Genomic DNA, 8,285 nt, shown 5'->3' on the forward strand with positions numbered 1-8,285 from the left:
TGTACTTATATAGTGATAAAATAGACATTAAGTCAAAAACTATATAAAAGACAAATGTTGCTATGTAATGTAAAGGGGTAATTCTCTATCAAAAGGATATAATATTTGTAAATACTTATGCACCTAATATCAAAGCACCTAAATATATAAAGCAAATATTAATAGACCCAAGGGAAGAAATAGACAGTGATACAGTATTACTAGGGGACTTCAGTACTCCACTTTCAACAATGGATAGATCATCCAGACATAAACACAATAAGGAAAATCAAACTTTTTTAAATTTATTTTTATTTTATTTATTTTATTTTTTTATTTGACAGACAGAGATCACAAGTAGGCAGAGAGGCAGGCAGAGAGAGAGGAGGAAGCAGGCTCCAACTTGAAAAACATTGTATACCAAATGGACCTAACCAACATATATGTATATAGAACATTCCATCCAACAAGAGCAGAATACACACTCTTCTCAAGTGCTCATGAAACATTTTCCAGGATGAATCATATATTAGGCCACAAAACAACTTAAGAAGATCAAAATCATATCAAGTGTCTTTTTTGACCACAACGGTATGAAACTAGAAATCAATAACAAGAAGAAAACTGGAAAATTCACAAATATGTGGAAATTCAACAATGTGCTCCTAGAACAGTAAATGGGTCAAAGAAGAAATCAAAAGGGAAATTAAGAAATATTTTGAAACAAATAAAAATGGAAACACAACATATCACAACAGTCAGATGGGACAATCTTTATATTCCCTGGAAACCCCAAGTGCAGCTTTGAGGACTTCAAGGAGCCATGAATACTCAGACAATTATACAGTGATGAATGTAGTGCTTCCTGTGTGCCAGGTGATTATATTACTTCTACATCTATGTGATATCATATCATCCCTTTGAGAGAAGGATGGGAAGCAGAGAGGTTGAACAGTTACTCTAATTCAGCAAGGTGGTGCCTGGCACAGCTGAACCCTGTCCCAAGTGTCTCATGCTGGCTCTCACATCCATTTTCACCATGACAGCCTTGTCTTTTACTATGTAGCTATGCCTCACATGGAGATTTGGGCAGAGGAAGGCCTAGAAGTTCTAAGCTGTAATTTGTCATTTCTGACCACATCACTGTGCTCTTCCACAGGCTTTGCTCCTTGGGACAGTGTGTCTTCATCATGCCTTGTTGGTCAGGAACTGTAGACTCTACAGATTGATTCAAGTTCAATGCCAAATGCTGGGGAAAAGCCAGGAAACTATGGGGTTCTCCCAAGGTCTGAACACTAAATAGAAACTCACACAGGGAGCGACAGCGATGCAAGATGGCAGCCACAATGGTCTCAGGAGTAAAAGTACCTTGCAATTTTTGACTGTTGGAAGAACTGGAAGAAGGCCAGAAAGAAGTAGGAGTTGGCACAGTTAGCTGGGGTCTAGAAGCTGACAAAGACATGACACTTACAAGATGAACAGGGATGATAATTGGGCCTCCAAGAACAATTTATGAAAACTGAATTTACAGCCTTAAAATAGAATGTGACCCTAAATACCCAGAAGCACCCCACCTTTGTAAGATTTGTAACAAAAATTACTATGAATGGAGTTAATAGTTCTAATGGAGGATAGACCCAAGAGCCATATCAGTGCTAGCAAAATGGCAGAATTCATATAGCATCAAAGTTGTCCTGCAAGAGTTCCAGCACCTAATGATGTCTAAAGGAAACATGAAACTCTGTCAGCTGCCTGAATGACAGTGTTATGGCAATTAATCAAAAAGAGAAACTACAGACCCTCCCCCACTTCCCCATTCAATTTAAGCAGTAATTTTCCATAGTTACATTATCTAGATATGTCTTGTAGAACTCAAATCACCTGAAAGGAAGCTCCCATTCAAAGGCAATTTATCTTAAGATATTGTAAATGATACTAATTTTTTGTCCATTTGAAATATAGAAGTTGTGCTATAACAAAAAAAAGAAAGAAAGAAAGAAAGAAAGAAACTCACACAGACCCCTCTGTCTTTTATTTTCCACCCCATCCCCCATACTCCCGTTAGCACCACAAGTAGTTATTTCTACCCTGACTTCATCTTTCATAAAATTGTAACTCTTATACTCCCACAGGTGTTTACATGTTTTACCATGATATGTATTTTTTTAAATGTGGGTTTGTTTCACATTAATTTCATAAGTAAGAAGATAATTTATAGCTGTGGCTTATTAAAACCAAAAATTTTGGGTGCCTGGGTGGCTCAGTGGTTAAGCCGCTGCCTTCGGCTCAGGTCATGATCTCAGGGTCCTGGGATCGAGCCCCACATCGGGCTCTCTGCTCAGCGGGGAGCCTGCTTTCTCCTCTCTCTCTCTCTGCCTGCCTCTCTGCCTACTTGTGATTTCTCTCTGTCAAATAAATAAACAAAATCTTTAAAAAAAAAAAACTAAAAATTTTTTAAAAGGAAAAATCATCTTGGATTCTTTATTACTATAAAGTGCACTTTAGTGCTAGCCAATTTCACAATCTTATAATGGAGAAAACATAATAAATTAAAATGTTTGGGTGAATTTTAAAGGACATCAGTTACTGTGGGGCACCTGCATGATCCAGTTGGTTAAAGGTGAGACTCTTGATCTCAGCTCAGGTTTTGATGTCAGGGTCATCAGTTCAAGCCCCACATTGGGCTCCTCACTGAGCATTTCAATTACTGATGTTCTCATTATTTAACACATGAATAATTTTATGAAAAATATATTTATGGGGTGCCGGTGGCTCAGGTGTTTAAGCGGCTGCCTTTTGCTCAGGTGATGATCCCAAGGTCCTGGGATCAAGCCCGAATTGGGCTCCCTGCTCAGTGGAGAGCCTGCTTCTCCCTCTCCCTCTGCTGCTCTGCCTACTTGTGCTTTCTCGCTCTTTCTGTCAAATAAATAAATAAAATCCTTAAATATATATACACATATATTTATATAACAATCTACTAAGAAGTGGTGTAGGGAAAACTAGATATCCATCCACATCCAAAAGGATGAAACTGGACCCTCAAAAACTACCTTGAAATGGGTTAAAGTAGGGGTGCCTAGGTGGCTCTATTAGATAAGCAAAAGACTCCTATTTCAGGTCAGGTCATGATCTCATAGTCATGTGATCAAGCTCTGTGTTGGGCTCACCTGGGCATGGAGCTTGGTTAAAATTATTTATCTCCCTCTGCCCTTCCCCACATCTCTGTCTTAAAAAAAAAAAAAGGAAAAGAAAAAATATGGATTGAAGAGGTAAATATAAGACATGAAATCACAAAACTCCTAGAAGAAAATATAAAGAAACAGCTATTTAACATTGGTCTTGACAATGATTTCTTTGGATATGACCCCAAAAGCACAGGCAACAAAAGCAAAAATTAAAAAGTGTGACTCTTCTTATCCACCATGATCAGGTGGGATTCATCCCTGGGCTACAAGGATGGTTCAACATTCACAAATCAATCAATGTGATACAACAAATTAATATGAGAAGAGAGAAGAACCACATGGTCCTCTCAATTGATGCAGAAAAAGCATTTGACAAAATCCAGCATCCGTTCCTGATTAAAACGCTTCAAAGTATAGGGATAGAGGGAACATTCCTGAACCTCATCAAATCTATCTATGAAAGACCCACAGCAAATATCATCCTCAATGGGAAAAAGCTTGCAGCCTTCCCGTTGAGATCAAGAACAAGACAAGGATGCCCACTTTCACCACTCTTGTTCAACATAGTATTAGAAGTCCTAGCAACAACAATCAGGCAACAAAGAGAAATAAAAGGTATCCAGATTGGTAATGAAGAAGTCAAACTCTCTCTCTTCACAGATGACGTGATTCTTTATATGGAAAACCCAAAAGACTCCACCCCCAAACTACTAGAACTCATACAGCAACTCAGCAACGTGGCAGGATACAAAGTCAATGTGCAGAAATCAGTGGCTTTCTTATACACTAACAATGAAAATACAGAAAGGGAAATTAGAGAATCGATTCCATATACTATAGCACCAAGAACCATAAGATACCTGGGAATAAACCTAACCAAAGAGGTAAAGGATCTGTACTCGAGGAACTACAGAACACTCATGAAAGAAATTGAAGAAGACACAAAAAGATGGAAGACCATTCCATGCTCTTGGATTGGAAGAATAAATATTGTTAAAATGTCTATACTGCCTAGAGCAATATATACTTTTAATGCCATTCCGATCAAAATTCCACCGGTATTCTTCAAAGAGCTGGAGCAACTAATCCTAAAATTTGTATGGAATCAGAAGAGACTGCAAATCGCTAAGGAAATGTTGAAAAACAACAATAAAGCTGGGGCCATCACGTTACCTGATTTCAAGCTTTATTACAAAGCTGTGAGCACCAAGACAGCATGGTACTGGCATAAAAACAGACACATAGACCAGTGGAACAGAGTAGAGAGCCCAGATATGGACCCTCAACTCTATGGTCAATTAATCTTCGACAAAACAGGGAAAAATATACAGTGGAAAAAACAGTCTCTTCAATAAATGGTGCTGGGAAAACTGGACTGCTATAAGTAGAAGAATGAAACTCGACCATTCTCTTACACCGTACAGAAAGATAAACTCCAAATGGATAAAAGACCTCAATGTGAGACAGGAATCCATCAGAATCCTAGAGGAGAACATAGGCAGTAATCTCTTCGATATCAGCCACAGCAACTTCTTTCAAAATATGTCTCCAAAGGCAAAGGAAACAAAAGCAAAAATAAACTTTTGGGACTTCATCAAAATCAAAAGCTTCTGCACAGCAAAGGAAACAGTCAAAAAAGCAAAGAGGCAACCCATGGAATGGGAGAAGATATTTGCAAATGACAGTACAGACAAAAGGTTGATATCCAGGATCTATAATGAACTCCTCAAACTCAACCCACATGAAACAGGCAAACATATCAAACATGGGAAGAAGATATGAACAGACACTTATCCAATGAAGACATACAAATGGCTATCAGACACATGAAAAAATGTTCATCATTAGCCCTCAGGGAGATTCAAATTAAAACCACATTGAGATATCACCTTACACCAGTTAGAATGGCCAAAATTAACAAAACAGGAAACAACATGTGTTGGAGAGGATGTGGAGAAAGGGGAACCCTCTTCCACTGTTGGTGGGAATGCAAGTTGGTGCAGCCTCTTTGGAGAACAGTGTGGAGATTCCTCAAGAAATTAAAAATAGAGCTTCCCTATGACCCTGCAATGGCACTCCTGGGTATTTACCTCAAGGATACAGATGTTGTGAAAAGAGGGGCCATCTGTACCCCAATGTTTATAGCAGCAATGGCCACGGTCGCCAAACTATGGAAAGAACCAAGATGCCCTTCAACAGACGAATGGATAAGGAAGATGTGGTCCATATACACTATGGAGTATTATGCCTCCATCAGAAAGGATGAATATCCAACTTTTGTAGCAACATGGACGGGACTGGAAGTGATTATGCTGAGTGAAATAAGTCAAGCAGAGAGAGTCAATTATCATATGGTTTCACTTATTTGTGGAGCATAACAAATAGCATGGAGGACAAGGGGTATTAGGAGAAGGGAGTTGGGGTAAATTGGAAGGGGAGGTGAACACGAGAGACTATGGACTCTGAAAAACAATCTGAGGGGTTTGAAGTGGCGGGGGGGCGGGAGGTTGGGGTACCAGGTGGTGGGTATTATAGAGGGCACGGATTGCATGGAGCACTGGGTGTGGTGAAAAAATAATGAATACTGTTTTTCTGAAAATAAATAAATTGAAAAAAATTTTTTAAAAAGTGTGACTCTTCAAACTAAAAAGCTCTTTACAGTAAAAGAAACAACCAACAAAATGAAAAGGCCATATCCTCAAAGTTAAAGGATGAAAGATGATTCCCCAAGCAAGTGAAAACCAAAGAAAGAAGTACAGCTGTCAGACAAAATAAACTTCAAGCCAAAAATGATAATAAGAGACAAAGAAGAGTATGACATAATGATCAAAGGGTCACTGCATCAAGAAGACATAACAATGGCAAATATACATGTTCCCAACACCCAAGCACCAAAATATATAAGCAAATACTAACAGATCTTAAGAAAGAAATAGACAACAATATAATAGTAGGGGAATTTAATACCCACTACCAGCAATGGATAAATTTTGCTGACAGAAAATCAACAAGGAAATAGAAGTGAATCATAGTTTAGAACAAATAAACTTAGCAGACATACACAAAACATTCCATCTAACAATAGCAGAATACACATGGAATACATAGGTCTGCACATGGAATCTTCTGCAGAATGGATCATATAATAGGACACAAAACGAATCTTAGCAAATTTTAAGCGACTGAAGTTATACCAGTGATCCTCTCTGACCACCAATGGTATGAAACTGGAATCAATAAGAGAAAAGTTAGAAAATCTACAAATATGTGGAAACTAACAATACAACTCTAAAAAATCAATGGGTCAAAGAAGAAATCAAAAGGGAAATAAAAGGGTATATCCAAACAAATGAAAATAAAAATACAATGTATCAAATCTTGTGGAATACAGCAAAAGAAGTTTTGAGAGGAAAGTTTATAGCAGTAAACTCATCCTTTGAGAAATTAGGAAGATCTCAAATAAACAACCTAATTTTATACCTCAAAGAACTAGGAAAAGAAAAACAAGTTAAGCCCAAAGTTAGCAGGAGGAAGGAAATAAAGATCGGAGCAAAAATAAATGAAATAAAGACCAGAAAAATAACAGAAAAGATCAGCAAAACCAAGGGCTGGTTATCTTAAACGATAAACAAAAGTGACAAACCATTTATTGAATAAGAACTTAATATCCCAAATATACAAAGAATTATACAACCTAAGAGCAAAGAACAAACATCCAATTAAGAACTAGAAGAACTACGTAGACATTTTTCCAAAGAAAACGTCCAAAATGACTAATAGGCATATGAAAAGACACTCAGTATCACTAATCATCATGGAAATGCAAATTAAAAACACAATGAAATACTACCTCAAACCTGTTAGAATGGCTGTCCTTAGGAAGACAAGAGACAACAAGTGCTGGTGAGGATGTGGTCAAAGGGAACCCTTACATCCTTTTGGTGAGAATATATATTGGTCCAGCCACTGTGGAAAACAGTATGGAAGTTGCTCAAAAAAATTAAAAATAGATCCACCAATTCTGGATATATACCCAAATGAAATGAGATCAGAATTTTGAAGATATATATGCACTCACATGTTTTTTGCAGCATTATTAACAATATCCAAGATATGAAAACAACCAAAATGCTTATCAACAGATGTTTTAATTTTAAAAAGTGATATATATATACACAATGGAATATTATTCAACCATGATAAAGGAGGATATCCTGCCATTCATGACAACATGGATGGACTTTGAGCACATTATGCTTAGTGAGATATTAGACATAGAAAGACAAAATTCTAAATGATGTCACTTATATGTGGAATCTAAAAAAGTCAAATTCATTAAAAAAAAAAATGATGGTTACCAGGGGATGGGGGTTGGAGGAATAAGACTGATGTTGTTTAAGGGTAAAAACTTGTAACAGGTGGTAAATAAGCCATAGAGATCTAACGCACAGTATGATAAATATAAACAACAATATTGTACTCTAATATGTCATGTGACAGATATGGCTACAACAGCAATCACATTGCAATATAAAAATATATTAGAGTAACACATTGTACACCTTAAATTTACATAACATTAAATGTCAAATATATTCAGTAAAAGAAATGGAAAGGCAGCCTATGGAATGGGAGAAAATATTTGCAAACCATATGTCAATTCAGGCGTTAATACCCCAAATAAATAAGTAACTCATATAATTAAATAATAAAAACACAAATAATATTATTTAAATATAGTAAAAGAATCAGAGGGGCGCCTGGGTGGCTCAGTTGGTTGAGCACTGCCTTCAGCTCAGGTCATAATCCTGGAGTTCCAGGGGATCAAGCCCCATAAGGCTCCCTGCTCAGCAAAGGATCTGCTTCTCCCTCTGCCCTTCCCCCTCTCATTCTCTCTCTCTCTCTTACTCTCTCTCTCAAATAAATAAATAAAATCTTAAAAAAAAAAAAGAAAGGAAACGGACCAGAATAAATATTTTTCCAAAGAAGACAAATATGTCCAACAGGTACATGAAAAAAAATGCTCAACATCACTAATAATCAACAGAATGTAAATCAAGTCTATAATGAGATACTATCTCACACCTGTTAGAATGACTGGGATCATAAAGACAAGAGATA

The 8,285-nt window shown here is 37.0% G+C and overlaps 1 pseudogene; it reads left to right on the top strand.

Annotated features, from left to right (window-relative positions):
• The first annotated feature begins 1,313 nt into the window (after positions 1-1,313).
• LOC131811738 (ubiquitin-conjugating enzyme E2 variant 1-like) lies at positions 1,314-1,757 on the top strand (annotated as a pseudogene).
• Positions 1,758-8,285: the final 6,528 nt, after the last annotated feature.

Source organism: Mustela lutreola, chromosome 11 (assembly GCF_030435805.1).
Source record: "Mustela lutreola isolate mMusLut2 chromosome 11, mMusLut2.pri, whole genome shotgun sequence".
In the NCBI taxonomy this organism is placed as follows: domain Eukaryota; kingdom Metazoa; phylum Chordata; class Mammalia; order Carnivora; family Mustelidae; genus Mustela; species Mustela lutreola.